A 17,622-nucleotide genomic window follows, 5' to 3' on the forward strand; every position below is an offset into this window, starting at 1 on the left:
AAAGCGTTGGATAGCGTAGGGGTAAAAATTACTATTCCCACTCCACTGAGTGCAACAGTAAGGAAAGCGTTGGATAGCGTAGGGGTAAAAATTACTATTCCCACTCCAGTGAGTGCAGCAGTAGGGAAAGCGTTGGATAGCGTAGGGGTAAAATTTACTATTCCCACTCCATAGAGTGCAACAGTAGGGAAAGCGTTGGATAGCGTAGGGGTAACAATTACTATTCCCACTCCAAAGAGTGCAACAGTAAGAAAAGCATTGGATAGCGGAGGGGTTAAAATTACTATTCCCACTCCCGAGAGTGCAAAAGTAGGGAAAGTAAATACTTCATATATTATTTAAAAAATTATAAATGAATATCTATAAAAAATTAATCAAAAGTTATTACCAATTTAAAATAATATAATAATTAACCTATTAAAATTACTAATTAACATTAATTATCACAATGAGTTACCTGTTAATACAAATTAATTACAAATTAACAAATACTTATTTAACAATTAAAAATTAAATAACAATGAATTCTAATTAAATACAATTAAATAGATATTCATTATTTAATTAATTATAAACAAATTACTTCCCACCCTATTCCCCTATAAACCCACAACCCGCTACAGAAAATAAATTAGTAAAATTAACATAATTAGCAATTATTCAATTAAATTAAATTAATTGGCAATTAAAATTTTATTAATTACACATAAAAACTTAATTAACAATTAATTCTAAATAAATACCAATAATTCATTTTACATGTTTAATTAATTATAATTAAATTACTTCCCACCCAATTCCCCTATAAACCCACAACCCGCTACAGAAAATAAATTAGTAAAATTAACATAATTAGCAATTAATCAATTAATTAAAATGAACTGTCAATTAAAATTTAATTAATTACCAAATATAAATTAAACAACAATTAATTAAAAATTAATACCAATAAATAAATGTACATATTTAATTAATTATAATTAAATTACTTCCCACCCTATTCCCCTATAAACCCACAACCCGCTACAGAATTAAATTACGCAAAAATTAAAAAACACAAAATTCATTATTTTACAATTAATTATAACATAAATACACACTTTTCACACATATAATAACATAAAAACACTATAAAAAATTCGATAATATTAAAAATTCGATAATTTTAATAACCTATATTATATACTTCGATATTTTAACTTTATATATTTTTAACATTCAATATTACATTACTTACCTTAAAAACGATATTTTTGCTGTCTACATTCTGTCCATTCGATATTTTGTACTCATTGGGTACTAGTCTTTATGCCCCTTCAGTAATGATGCTTTAAAACATGCCTCGATCGTATACTTCTCCAGGTACACGAAGGATCATGGGATGTGTAGTTTACCACTGCAGTTAATGACACCATGACGGGGGATTTATCTAAGCAGGAATGGTTGGAAGCTGTGCTGAACAACAAAGGGTTACAAGAACTGATGAATTTTGTGGTGAATGGTTGGCCTGTTATCAAAAAAATCCCAGAGGCATTGATTCCCTCCAAGAGAGTGGAGGAAGAGTTATCCATTGTTGGGGCCATTGTGTGCTGAAATGGACAATTGATTTTTCGGAATGTCTAGGCAAAAGAGTGTTGGACCTCTCTCATGAAAGGCATATTGGGAGTCGTGCCATGAAACAAAGAGTAGAGGAGGTGGCGTGGTCTGGCCACAAACAGAGCTGGCCGCATTGAACCAGGAGCTCCATGCAAGAACAGGCCCTGGACGGTGGTTGCGGCCATCTCCTGCAATGCTGGGGCTTATCCAACGTACCCCCTGCCTTCCCTGCCAAAAGCGATACTCACCATCAGCACTGCATCGATGACAGGTGGCTGCAGGGAGCCTGCCGAGCTCTTCTCTTGATCCCTTGCAGCCTGGGGCATACCGGGCCTACGCCGCGGGGAGAAGCAGCAGCCCACAGCATCGCGGAAGACCCTGCCTGGCCGATCCTCAGCAGGCCTCCTCACCGGTGGCATCAGTTGATGACAAGTGCTCCTCCTCTCATAGCAGTGGGTGCCCTAAACCACTACACACTGACCATGTCTGCGATGCACCTTGTCTATTGGGCACAGCTGAGATCGTGACACACTGCCCGCAATCCTCCGGCCCGAGGACACCAGCACCACCAGGCAGCATCCCACATCTTCCTTTTGTCTCTGCCTGGAGTGGCTTTGCCTGACCCCAACTGTGGATACTACCCGCAGCAAGCACACCTGCTAGACGGGCCGCTGTTTTGCCAATTGGGCCTTCACCAGCAAGCTCCACGACCCCGCGGCCAGGTTGGTAGTAAGTTGCCCAGGGTTGCAGTGTGGCGAGGGTGCACCTAATGGTTGCTATTACTGTGCCCCCTTTACCTCTTCTTTACCGAACCGAGGACTGGTGCTTCTGCCACACCAAGACTGGGGCCTAGTAGCACTAAGAGGATCCACAACATTGCCTACCCTGTCCTGCGGCAGTCCAACGAGAGCGGACACCTGCAGACATGGTGACACCTCAACTATAGACTGTGTGAGGACCCGACTACCCTCCTCTCATCTGGGGTCCTCACTGGTGGCAACCATAAGTGCTGTGCCTCCTATATCTTGTGCGTTATGCTTCCCCCTGCATGACATACGGGACAGCACCATGCTGTGAGGCCACCTGAAGGTTACTTGGCATGCAGTGGTGAGTGGCTGCTGAGATCGTCGACTGTTGGCCCATGCCTGGACTGGGGGCTTTAGTTTGCCTGCCCTTTTGCCACAGATTCTACATCACCGGGCTCCTGCTGACACCCTGCTCAGCTTGCCCATGGTTGCCACATAATCTATGGGGGACCAAGTACTATGACGGTCTACCACCTGTGGCCTCATCCGGGGCCCCTGCTATCACCATCCTCCTGACCCACCATGGAGCGTCCACCCACTGCTGCGCACGGACAGGGCATGTCTCCTGGCAAGACAATGGGCAAACCTGCCTGACAGCTGCTCTTCTCTGAGTCCCTCAACCTGCCCCTTGGGTGCTGCCCCCTCTGAACCAGACTCGTCTCGACACGCTGCAGCTAATGCCTCAGAAAACACCAGGTAGCACATCCTACAGGAGATCACAGCTGTAGGCCGCCACCTGGAGGGCATGGACAGGAACCTCTCCACATTGACGGCGGTGTCTAAATCCATCCACTCGGACCATTTACAGCCTGCACTCATCAATGGATTGCATTGGAAGGAAGAGGTTGATGATATTTTAGGTACAGGAATATCCCTTTTACAGTGCTGAAAGGCAGGGTTGCAGGAACCAAGTGAAAAAAAGAGTGGATGTCTAAGAAAACCGTTTATACAGACAAAATGGCAAGTGTGGTGCATGTAAGGACTGCAGTAGAGGAGAAATATAATACTAAGATAGATCGACCAAGGACTATGGCTGTTCAGGTTGGAGACTGGGTAAGGATTAAGAGACTTAGCTTTGTCCGCAAGGGTTTATCACTCTTTTCTTCACCTGCCCTTGTGAAAGAAGTGAAGGGCCATGTAGTGGTCCTAGAAAATGGTAAAACATGGAACAAATGTTTTCTTTCAGTAGTGTCAGAATCCAAAACTGAGTATGTTGGCAGAAAAATGGGGGTTCAAAAAGATTTTAGTCCAAACGACAATTGTTCCTTTTGGGAGAGTTTGAGGTAGAACAAGGTCAAGTTATGTGAAGTTCAAGGATTACAAAATGTACTTACCAAATTACTTTGGTATTGCTGCAGATGTTTATGACACACATTTAGTGTTTTTTTAGCTTATCCAAAGCTCTGAATATTAACATCTTAAGTTCAGTACAGTTAATGTTGGTGCATTTCTCTTCATGTTTATTTCTTAGTGTTTTACTCTTTATGCAATCATTTGTTTTATTTTAGTGAAGGAAGGTGGGTGTGTAGGGATGGAATGAATGGGAGGCTAAGGTTCTGGGTTCCCTGTGTGGTACCTGGGTGGGTTTTGTTTGTTGGCAGTTGCTGCTGGGACGTTGAGCTGATTAGGAATAACCTTACCTGCTCGTACCACCGTCTGTCGATCTTCCTTTCAAATTCTATATATGTACTTTGAATTAATAATAAAGTAAATCAGATCAATGATGCAGTCATATAGTGGGACATGAATAGTATTATTGTGCCTAAAAATCCAATTATAATATTAGGTTTTGTGAGACTGATGGAGGGTCCCGTTCTACCATCTAACATCACCAGAAAGGAGAGTTCTGACAGCCTTGGTAACATGAAGGTCTGATGTGGGCCCTGCGTGATAAAAAATCTGAAAACATGCTAAAATAACTAGCTTTCTCCATTAGTAAACAGAGGCCCCAGGGCCCACTATGCATGCAGGCTTACAAACACACGTTTCTGTGCACCAAATAAAACAAGGTGAAAATAGGCCTTCAAAAGAGTGTTTAGCTTCACTGTCAGCTCCCAGACCAACACCCACACACACACACTTGCCCTGGTACACGTGGTACAGCTTCCTGAAACCCCTGCTAACGTTATATTTTGAAACATAGCTTGCACAAGTATAAGCAGCAATTTCTAGCAATAAACAGCATCTATCATGAGAATTCACACTTTCAGATATGTAGAAATGTGCGTGACAGAAAAATGTCCTTTTTTAGTAATGTACAACATGTAACCATTGAGTTTAGAAAGGTACAAGATGTTCCGGAAATGTTCTCTTTCAAAGGTACAAGATGTTCCGGAAATGTTCTCTTTCAAAGGTACAAGACGTTCTGTCCTAAAAATGTACAGGACGTAATGTACTGAAAACATTTCCTTCCGGTGTCCAAAACACTTGTGGTTAAGCCACTTGCACCGAAAGGCCAGGGGCCAGCGTCATCATAGAACCCTAGTTCCTCAATTTTGGGTATATCAAGCCCAACTGTCAAATCTGAAATCAGAGCTTTCCTGCGGATGCCCTGCTGCATGAGCGTGGAAGGATCTCTCGGCTAGCCGAAGACTATCTGACTTGGGACGTCGACGCCTCACTCAGGTTGTGGATCTCCCAGGGCAGATAGCCCATCTCTCTCTCTCTAGATCTCTGACCCTTCAAACTATCTTTCTTCATGAATATATTCCTGTATGGTAGGCTCCTCTAACATAGGTGACTGGTCTCACTCTCAGCTATTACCAGACACTGAATTAATAGCAGAATGTCCTACTTTAGCTAATTCTACTTACGCCTTCTTTGCCCTGCCCGCATAATCCAGGGCTCTGATAGAAATGTGCAATCTATAACAATGGACCTGTTCTAGACGGTTGGCCCATAGACAGTTGGGTTCAATATTCTTGTACTCAGTAGTGTAGAATCTTTGATCATTTGTGTTAGTGCTCTTTTTAATATATTCCATTCCAGTATTACTTTGAGATATTTTGAGCATTAGTCATCCAGCATTCTTACCAGACAGAGCGAAGTCTGGATCATAGTTAGAAAATTACATTGTTGCTTGAATTGATTTGCATTTAGCTCTCTGCTTGTTAATTGAAAAATAAAGTGCCACTCCAACTTGAACGTCTGGTATCTTACATTTGTATTCCTTCTCTTACTCAGTGAAGTGCTGTGATGGTGATGTGCGAATTTTAGTCACACCCAAAAGTGGTGACCACTGACCGAAGGGGTCAAGACTTTCCCCTTCACACGTGGCGCCCAACGTTTCATCGTACCTGCCTGATCCATTCTGAGGAGGAATTCGGTGGTCTTCCACGAGCCGCATTGGGTGTCCCCGCCGCAGCCTCTTGCCTACCATTGGTGAGTCAAGGACCGTTTTATTTTTTCCCCCCTTGAGTCCCGGTGTTGGCTACTTGGCTGTGTGCGGGCACCGTGTGCCTGGTTCTGGGCTAGACTCCTGACCCCCCCCCACAGAATTGCACATGGTCACGATCCAAGAACCCTCTGTGCCCCTCAGTGGTCACATTTTCCAACTTATCATTACGATTTTTATGTCAATGGTTCTGCGCCTCATTTTTGCACTTATCTGTTCTTAACAATTGCTGTTGTGCGTTGTGGTTGTGGTTTGTCGGTGTCAGACAATTCTCTCTCTGTCGGTTCCAGGCCGAGGAGAGCGCCTCTGTGGTTACTTCTTTGCTGTCAACTACCCCCAGGTTTATGATCCCTCTCGACAGTCTAAGTCTGTGAGCTGGGTGTGGTCCGGACATTACAGGTCCTGACTCGGGTTTGAGACCCACCCTGCCCCTTTTCTGTGGGCAGGTTCCTGATCCCTCTTCCAAGTCGAGTCTTGGGAGCTGGGTGTCCCCTGGGATTATCCAGGGTCGGAGATTCTAGGTTCTCCACTGGGGGTCGTTTGACTCTGACTTTCACACTCTGGCATCCTTGCCACCTACCTTTACCACTGCTTACTTCCCTTCAGTCCTTTGCTAAAATACTACTCCACCACCCACCCCTCCCTTCACTCCACTTCTCAGCGTTCCTGTCCACCCCTCCTTAATGCGGGCTCTGCCTTCGCTTTACTTTCCTCCAGACCTATTTTTACACGGTCTAGCTGTATTATTGTACATTTCCCTGCTGCTCCTACCGCCACCCAGCCAACGCCCCAGCCAACGCCCACGGACTTCCTGCACTTCACACCAGCGGCAAGAGGAACTGCTCTGTGCTATCTGTGGTTCATACAGCACCTTGCCGGCTCACTTCCTCCCCTGGCGCAGCAGCGCCACTCTGCCTCACAGCTCCCCCGAGCCCCCGCCCTTCCTTAACATTTAACACTACACATGTTCTCTCGCTCCTCTTTTTTCCTCTTCCGTGCTCCTCCTTCAGTCTCTTTTCTCACTGCCACTTCAACACTCCTCTCTCTCCCTGCCCATACCTACCTCTTTCACTCACGGCACCCTGTTTTTTCCCTCCTTCCTCGCCACATTTATCATTGCTGCTGACATTATTTTACACTGTCTCTCTCTCTCGCTCTCCTGCTATTGCATCTCTACATTGGTGACGTTCATTCTTTCGCTCTCTAAATACTCCACTTCTTCCTTTGCCAGCATTGCCACTTCTGACTTCTCTGTTCCCTGTTCTTCCATTACTGAAATTTCATACTCAGCCCGTGGATATCTTCAGGTTATTGATCACATTGTCAAACAGTGACATTTCATACCTTGATAATTTATTTTCTACATCGTTCCTTTATTTCATATATTGGTCATTGCTCTGATCTTCAAGTAGTGAGATTTAATATCTAGACCGTTCTTTTATATCTTGGTGATTCATCTGTTCTTCTACATCGTTTTACTTCAGGATGCATCCTCTGTATGTCATCAGTATTTATTGTTCTGTCATCATGTTGTTCATTATGTACTATGTTGATTATTGACCTTCTCAATTTCATGTTTTGTTCATTTGCCCTGCTCTATGTCACGTGTGCTCTTGCATTCATGTGCTTTGTGTAAGTAGCAGCTGTGCTTTGTGACTACGACACCAATTCCCTTCCCTGTGACCCATTGTTCCCTTACTCATCTCTATGCCTTGTCCCTCACCTAGGTACAGTGTATCACACGCCTTATAAATACCCCATTCCTCGCACGCCTCATTGGTCGCATTGCCTTTCCCGCATTGCCCTTCCTTTCTCCACACATACAACGCCCATTTTGTGCCAATCATTTGCTTCACAATTGATTGCCAAGAGGAGGGAAGAAGTCATTCATCCTCCCCTGCCTCCCTACATCCCTTGCCTATACGTGTTATGCCTTACACCCGCCTATTTCCGTAATGTCCACTAGCCCCCCACACATTCACCAGTGTACCATTCAGTTCCTTCACGGCATACCTGACCTACTTCACAATTCCGCAACCAACGAATTCACATCCCTTACCGACAAACACCGCACCATACTCACAGACGCCTGGACACTTTTAGGAGCTAACCTTACACCAGGCACCCAACTTAACATCTCCACCCAAGCTCTTGATAACCTTCCAGACATATCTCTTACCCCACCATCCCCAGACACCGCTGCCCCTCAGCACTTATATACAGAAGACACCTCTAGTTCTGGCTCTTCCACCCTATCTGTTCCCCACTCACTTCCCCCTGAATGCCCAGAGTACCCACCCATTCTCATCACTGACGACGAGTCTTCACGAGATTCAATTCGCAGCATTAACGACGATTTCTCACTGGAATCAATACTGTCAGGTACCACATTTGAAATAGTATACATCCCACCGCCAGAAGGAAGAGGACCAAACTCTCCTCAACCATCCGGCCCCAACGAAGATACATTACCCCTTTTGAGAGCACTTCTGTCTGATCCCTCATAAAATCCTGGCCCCAGCATCCGGCCACAACCTGCAGAGACCATCACATTGCTCCAACTTTCACATAAGGGAATGTGCGATCATACCACTGATCATATCACCATATTCCTCATAAACAATAACGTTGTAGGCATTTCTGACGGCCACCCCTCTTGTTTCGTCCACGTCACACCCCTCAGTAGCACTGTTCTTCTCTCAATATTTCGGGCACTCAATATCGATTACGCCTACCCTCGTCAAGTCACTCTATCTCTCGCACCAGCATTTTCACGCCCCGCCGAGCCTGTAGTAAAGGCTCTCCCACACAAACAGTTCCACGCACCACCGCCCCCATAGTAAAGGATCACAACAGCACTCACTACACCTCTGCATCACCTGCCTATCAAATCACAGGAACCAAACCCCATGCAGGCTCTTCAGGCAGTTTACGAGAAACGAATATTTGGCACGTCAGTGCATAGAACTCCGGAGTGGATCTATATAAGGATCCGCCTACTATCCCCAGGCCTAGAACTTCCCACTGTATTCGAGTCCTCCTGGCCACGGAACCCACTGCAAAGCAAAATTCGCGACGCCTTTGCCCGTCACAATCTTGAATTCCCTGACTTCTCCCCAGAGGGAAAATACAGGGGACCTGACGAAATAGATTTAAGATTCATACTCTACCACATTGTTTGTACTGAAGTAGGAGAAGAACTCATCAGAGACCTGCCTCTTCACGACTACAGCCCTGCACAAACCTCACAGCCCACACACCCCAGCCCTCACAACAACTAGGCGACAAAAACAACCAGGCAGGGTTGCTCAGTCTCTCATACATACATCAGACGGTATCCCACACAGGGTTGCAGCAACCATAAAGGCACTAAGTACCCTCATGAGTAGGATACAGAATCCCACCGTGTATAAAACACCGCACGGCTATCATATATATTTTATTGTGCATCTTGCGAATTTGGGAGGACCAGCAATACTGTCAGGATTCTTCCCCAGACACCCACTCCAGTCTCAGATAGCAGACGCCTGCTTTGGTGGCCAACTCCAGTTCCCTGGTTGCACCCCCACACAAAATAGAGAGTTGCAAAAGGAGGTTTATGACCACGCCCTAGCAGGAGTAGCAGAAGAACTCGTGCCTGATCTCTAAGAGAAGCGTGGCCAATACCCCGCATCAGAACCCCTGCCTTGCCGGCCCACAAATATCTCGTCATGGCAACACCACTCCAACATGTCCTGAAAACGTTTAGTGATCAGGAACAACGCATACTCAAACATTGTAGGGAACTTCACAAGCTTACTAAAAATATGACTTATCCATGGCCCTTAGAAGGGAGTTTTGACGTAACTATCCTTGAGCACGCCACCACCTTCCTAAACACCAAATACTCCGGCTCAAAATTACAGAAAAGGAAGGACACCTTAGCTCTCTGGCGTATTTTTAAAGAGGACAAGACGCCACAACACGCCACCCAGCCCACGGCCCCTCCAGCGCCCCCACCGTACCAAGCCAGTGGCATGTACCCCGCAATAGTATCCGCTGAAAATAAAGGACTGGACCTACAGTGTACAACTAATGATATGGCAACTATAGGGTATAGTCAACTCCCAAGTGATTTCCTGAACACACTTGAACACCCTTCACCTGCCACTGACGGCAGTACTGCCCCATTGACACCACCCGGCACCAGCAGTGGCCCAACAATACTCGATACAGCGTCAGCTCCAGCCCTAGTCAGTCCCCCACCAGGTACACCGGTCACCTGTGGCAGTCCAATTTTGCACGCCACAGTGCCAGGGTTACCAGGGCAAATAAATGCGCAGTTTTCACTACAACTGAATCCCACTTCTGAATCAGCCCTGCCGGTCGAGGAAGGAGAGGAGGCAACCAACAATGTGTCCGCCACCTCATCAAACAACTCACGCACGTCATCTCACCACTCATCCGACTCGCCTCGCCAAACACTCCCTCACTACCCCGATCTGAACAGCCTCCGTAACATGACTGCTCCACAACTCCCGGAGCAGGAGGCCACCTCACGAGACCATATGCCCTTCTGCGGTCCACGCACAGGGGAGCCACTGATCACATTCTCCACTGTTCAACAACAGAATAAGGAAAGAGAAGTACAGGGTCCACCAGCACCATATCTAGTCCATTATGACAATTGGAGAGCAGCCACAGAATTCAATAAAAGTTTAGAGTGCAGTCCCAATGGAAATGCACGACCTGATATGTTCCCCCGAGAAGGGCCACACAGCCTTGAACACGACGATATAACCACGGTAGTCCGACGCGCCTCATTAAAATTAGAGCAGATAAGTGAAAGGTTGTCCGACACCCTCAAGTTTGCCCACTTTCACACACCAAATACCCAGGCAACAATGAACACTTCGCGACAACACTCCGAACACGCAGGCATCTTTGAAAGCATGGGAGGGGATGGGGAACTAGGCAACAGTTCACAGCAGACAGCCCTTCTCCCATCCATACCTTTGCCAAGTGCGGATCCCTCCCGGGACATAAGAGATTATGAGGGGCGGCCGGAAGTGAACTACCATAGGTCCCCCTCCCCTTGTCTCCAGACAGCTACACCCGACAATACACATACAACGGCTGGAACAGCTCAGCTCCTGCCCACACCCCCAGACATACCCCCACGGCGTCCCGCACCTGTAGTCGACCCGTTTGCCCCACCATCCGCCACAGCCATAACAAATTCCTCCAGCCAGCCACAGGCCATAAGTGGAGCAAACACATCAACAAACCCATTCTACCAACATCAGGCCTTCCAAAACTCGGGAGTTGTGGGTGGGGCCAAGAAAAAGAGAAAAACAGAGGTACAAAGACTTGCAGTATTAGGAACACACGGACGACCAGAGGACATCGCATACGATGCCCCTAGCAATGACGCTCCCATCAAATACCAAGTCACTGGCACTGCCTCCATGCGAAACACTCGAGCTAGAACAGGCAATGGCATGTTCCTTAGCAGGCCTTGTGCCCTGCGGGACAAGGACCTTACCCCCAACCAAATAGTGGAGATAGGCGAGAATTCAGATTTCGCTGTCATCCCCTTCACAGACAACCTGGCCGGCTGGACAGAGTCCCTAGCCCCGCAGATGATCCCCTGGCCAAGGGAGGGGTCTTTCGAACCACAGCACATGGCCACAGCTGTAGAATGTATCCTGGAGGGTGTAGGGGATGAAGACTGGGACTACGACTATATGCGAGCCAGTCTCGAGATTTGGCAGAAATATGCCATAAGATATGACACCACAAGACCGAAGTATCCAGGTGTAGGGATTAGCCGCCAGATGCCGCTAATATACAAAACTCCAGGGGCCCCCGCCATATATAACTGCTGGTCCTATGCGGAGAAGGAAGCCATTAAAAAGAACCTTCCACCCCTCACAGAGGGTGCCAGCAAATGGATAGTGGCCTTAGAGAAGAATACCACAGGCACCAAACCAGGGATTGGAGACATGAAAAGTTTGCTTATATCCATCATGGGAGGGGAAGCAGAAGAAATTTTCACAAGTATTAGTAGGGGACTAATAACAATGAACGAGACAAAATATGATGGAGAACCATTTGATAAAATAAGGGCGGCAGTCTGGACTAAGTTGAAATTAAAATACCCCGATGTTCCCGATATCGGGTCTCTCATGTCTCTGACCATGCAAACAAATGAGGACCCTATCAATTTCATTTCTAGAATGAAAGAAAAATGGCATCAAGAGCTAGGTGACTCCTGGAATACAACCGGAGGGAACAGCAGGCTCTTTTACCACATGGTGAAGAGGGGACTGCCAGACGACGTGCAGGAGAAATTAGATGGGGTAGTAGCCATGGAAGCAAAACCATGGCCTGAGATACAGGACCACATCATACATTTCTGCAAAAAGAAAATAGAACAGGAAAAAAGTAGACAACTAGCCATTGAAAATGCAGCTGCAAAGCTAGTACAGCAGAAGCTTAATAGGAAAAAGGATACAGTGGACAATCTCATGCTGGCGGCACCAGTCAGCCAAATGACAGCTGTCGCCACCTTTCCACAGGACGCTCGAAATGTGCTCGCCAACAATACCCAGTCCACTCCCCAGCAAGTGCAGCAGCCTGCCGTACAATATGCACAGGCACAGCCGCCACAAACACAGCCAGCCATACAGTACGTACAGACTTCACCACAGCCAGCCATACAGTATGTGCAGACTCCGCCACAACAGACAGTACAGTATGTGCAAGCCCAGCAGCAGCCCACAGTGCAGTACATCCAACAGCAGCCCCCGGTGCAGTATCTAGCACCACAACCTGCCTACAGTAATGACCAACATCAGTATTACAACAACAATAGAAATACAGGGATGCAGGGAAGGGGCAACGGACAGCAAAGGGCCCAACTACAGTCAGGCCAACGTACATGCTTCTATTGTCACAAAGTGGGGCACCTGCTAAGAGAGTGTCGCTCTAGGATTCGAGACCAAGGCCAACAAGTTATGGGTCCCGCCCAGCAAGCACCCCTGCAGTTCCAACCACAACAACAAATGTATGCTCAGGCACCCCAGATGGTGTACGCTTATGCCCAACAAGCACCACAGCAGAATGTGCAGCTAGCACAGCTCCAGACACCTGTAATGACCCAAGCTCAACAGCAATCCACAATGATGCAAGGTTCCGTGCAACTGCAGCAACAGTCACCCTCATACCAAGTGATGCCCCAAGCCCAAGCTGCCCCACCACCAGGTAGTGTGGTAGTCACTTCCAATAACCCATTTGCACAAGGCACCATCCAGCAATACTCACGCTAGGACAGCCCACAGACAACTCTTGTGTGCCCAGTTTTATCATGCATCATGAGCGGTGAAGATGACCCCACCGTCCTGGTCACGATAAATAACAAAACCTATAGCTTCCTCATTGACACAGGCGCCACGTACTCCTGCATTACAGGCGGACACCTGCCTATTTCTGATCAAGTAGCGGACACACAGGGATTCTCTGGGGCAATAGCAAGGGTCCCCTTTACAAAGCCAGTACCCCTACAAATAGGAGACCGGGTGCTAGAGCAACAACTGCTTTATTCACCACACTCTCCAGTCAACCTTTTAGGGAGAGACCTAATGGCTAAACTGAACATGACTATTCACTTCCATGAGAACGGAACAATGGTTTGCTCTATACCTGGCACACCCTTAGCAAGAATGATGGCACTCACTGCTCAATCTTCCCTGACAGATCAAATGAGGGCTCGCCCTGTGGACGAACAAGCATTCTCCACCGCGGTACACATCATTGTAGCCAACACACCTGAACTGCACCAGCGCACTGTCCAGCTCCCCAAGGAATTTCTCTTTCGTCCGGAGTCCCAGCACTTTCAGATATGGGACAACAGCATGATCCTAGGCATACGTGCTCTTCACATTACACCTACATACGGGGCATTCATAGCAGGAGACGACAATATGCGCTCATGGGCCTGTGTGATTTTCATTGAGCCGGGACACCAAGTGAGGGACATTTCAGATGAACAGCTCTTTGGTGATCCTGATAACTATCCAATAACAGAGATTGTCTACAAGTATGAGGTACCCCTGTCAGCGACAGTGGAACAAAGAACACCCACTGCCCCGCAGAAATATGACTCAGTGCGTGAAGCCGACTTAGCCCAAGTCCCGCCACACCTGTGGACCACCGGTCCTAATGATGTGGGCCTCATCCGTTCTGCTACTCCATTTAAGATAACATTGAAACAAGGCGCGATCCTACCCAGAATAAAACAGTACCCACTTTCCAAGGAAGCAGAGGAAGGCATTGCCCCAACAATACAAGCCCTGCTAGATCAAGGAGTCATATACCCATGTGTATCTCCGGTTAACACCTGTCTTTTTCCTGTGCGCAAAGGCAAAACCAATCAGTGGCGCTTAGTTCATGATTTGCGCTCAATCAACAACATAGTAGTACCAGAATTTCCCATTGTCCCAGACCCTTCCGTCATCCTCACCAATGTTCCCCCGAATGCACAATACTTTTCGGTGATCGACCTGAAAAATGCGTTTTTCAGCGTCCCCCTTCACCCAGACAGTCAGTACCTATTGGCTTTCGTATTCGGCGGGGTGCAAATGACTTACCGGCGTTTGCCTCAGGGGTACTGTGAGTCCCCGAGCGTGTTCAACCGAGTCGTCAAAGAGGACTTATCGAACTTCCAATGTCACAGTACCTTACTGCAGTATGTCGATGATATTTTGCTCTGCAGCACTACAGAATCCCAGTGCAGGACTGATACAGTCTCTCTGCTCACCACACTAGCTCACAGAGGCTACAAGGTGGACAAAAACAAACTTCAGTACTGCCAAACAGAAGTACAATACCTCGGTCAGTTAATATCAGCATCAGGGAGACGGGTCACGCCAGACAGAGTTGAAGCCATCAAAGGGACATCAGAGCCCCAAACTGTCAAAGACATGCAAAAGTTCCTAGGATTAGTGAACTATGTCCGCCAGTGGGTCTTTGATTTTTCCACAATAACTGCCCCTTTGTTGAAAGCAGTTAAAGCAGCCAAAGACAGACGCAACAAAATAGACTGGACACCTGAAATGGTAGCATCCTTCAAACAGCTCAAAGATGAAATAACAAACGCTCCAGTGCTAGGCACACCCGACTACACAAAAGAATTCTACCTGTTTACCCACTGCAATGGCCAGGTCATGACTACCGTCCTCACTCAGAAATACCCAATGGGCCACAAGCCCCTTGCTTACTTCAGCGGAATGCTAGATTCAGTCATGAAAGGTCATTACCCCTGCGAGCAAGCTCTTGCTGCGGCAGCCTTTGCAGTGGATAAAAGCACACCCATTGTCATGGGATCCCCTTTGACACTGTACACTGAGCACGCTGTCTTTGCCATAATTCAGAAAGCTAAAACAACATTGACAACACAAAGAGTGTCAGGTTATGAAGTCATACTGTCATTGCCCACCCTGAAGGTTGTTAAATGCCACACAGTCAACCCAGCCACATTCTTTGCCCATCCCGTTGCCGCATCCGATGATGACACCCATGACTGTGCCACATATTGTCCCGATGAGTCAGGAGCAGCAAAAGAGGACCCCCTGCCAAACAGCACTGTATATTTTGTAGATGGGTCCTCCACAATAGACCAAGAAACAGGGATCAGATACACAGGAGCCGCAGTGGTTAGGGCTCAGCATCATGAGTCCTCTGACTCCCTAGACATTGTACAACAAATTACATTGCCATCACACTACTCCGCCCAAGCCGCTGAACTAGTGGCACTAATTGCCGCTTTAAACAACGGGGCTGGTGACCGCATCACTGTATACTCAGACTCTGCATATGTCACAACAACAACACACTCGAGCATCTTGCGCTGGAGAAGGCGCGGATTCCTCAAATCAGATGGAACACCGGTATGTCACAAACTATTGTTGGAAGAACTAATAGAAGCCCTGACACTTCCAACAGAGGTAGCCGTTGTCAAATGTGCTGCTCACACGAATGGACAAGACTTTGTGTCCAGAGGCAACGCTCTGGCAGACTGGGCAGCCAAAGCTGCAGCCAGACCCCCCCTACCTTTCACTGAGCATGACCCGCACAACACCCCAATTTTACTTGCCCAAGCTATAACACCAACAGAGCAGACAAAGACAAATGAAGACAGAGTACTCCTAACACCACACACAGAGAACAACAACGACACAAACACCACCCCTATTGATCCAAATGCTTCCTGCCCACTCGATGACACACAACAATACGATTTCATTGCCCAATTGCATCTCAGAGAGATACAAGAAAGTGCACCACAGCAAGAGAAAGAGTTATGGAAAAAGAGGGGAGTACAGCAGGACCCTGCTGATTTTATTTACAGGCAGACCATGTCCGGAAAACCTGTCATGCCACAAGCCTTACTGCAGGTAGCATTAGATCAACTTCACCTTCCCGCACATGTCTCCCGAGATAACATGTCCACCACATTACAAGCAGACTGGTTCATTCCCAATGCTTATGAACTGATACAGCTCTTTGTTAATAAATGCATCATTTGCCAACAGTATTCCCCAAACCCAACTCTCAAAACTGTTGCCTCCACTATTCCTAAACCTTCTGGCCCATTCAAAGAACTCCACCTTGACTATGTCGACATGATTGATCGGTGCCAAAATTACCGATATCTCATTGTGGTAGTATGCCCCTTCTCACGGTGGATCGAAGCTGGACCATGCGTCCACTGCGATGCCAAAGCAGCAGCCACATTCCTGCTCCGTGACGTCATTTCCCGCTTTGGAATTCCTTCCGCCATCAGGACTGACAACGGAAGCCATTTTTCAAATGCCATCTTCTCCTCTCTCACCACAATGCTAGGCATCAGACACAAGCTGACATCCGCTTACCACCCCCAAAGTAATGGCATTTGTGAGCGCCTCAATGGTTTACTCAAAACCAAAATAAGCAAAATTAGCGCCACCATTGGCAAAAAGTGGCTCTACTGTCTCCCACTGGCCCTCTTCTCATTAAGAAATTCCCCGAGCTCGGATCACCACCTCACCCCCCACCAACTTGTCACCGGACGATCCATAAATGTAGCAGTCCCTCCCAGCAGGCCCAAAACAGATAGCGAGCCATCCTCTGAGATTGTTAAGGCTGAGCTTTATGACTTCCTGTGCACACTAACCCGCGCTGCGCAGTTCCTCTCTGTCCAGGTATCCAAAAGGAAGGAGAAGGGCCCCATCGATCCTGAGCTCCCACCTATCCGTCCCCGAACTTTGGTCTTCATCCGGAGGCACGTCAGGCGTTGGAAAGATCCTAAGTTCGACGGACCCTTTGAGGTGATTGACTCTTCTCCAACTGCCATCCGGATAGCCGAAAGGAAAGCATGGATCCACAGGAGAGACGTCCGCTTCGATCCTGCACCTGCACAGCAACAGCCAATGGACTAAAAACAGGAAGCGATATGCCCATGGTCTCCCGAAATGAAGACGACGACTTCCCATCCACAGTTCCATCCATCATCGAAGAAGAAGAAGAAGAAGAAGACGTCCACGAATATAGCGCCCATGAAGCGAAGTTATGTATACTCACTGTTCTTATGTTTTGTATTATTGTTGGAGTGGCACTAGCAACATTCAACTGGTATATCTTTTTTCTTGCTGTAAAAAGTTATAGTGATAGAAGCAGCCAAGAGGCCTCACTGCCTATTGTTCCATCCACTGTACCAACGGTCACACTCAGACAGCAGAAAGCACCACACAGCACACTAGGTCCTGAACTCCCAGAAAATAGCACTGTTAACAACACGTCCGTTAG

The sequence above is a fragment of the Lissotriton helveticus genome, chromosome 6 (genome assembly GCF_964261635.1).
Source record: "Lissotriton helveticus chromosome 6, aLisHel1.1, whole genome shotgun sequence".
Classification (NCBI taxonomy): Eukaryota; Metazoa; Chordata; class Amphibia; order Caudata; family Salamandridae; genus Lissotriton; species Lissotriton helveticus.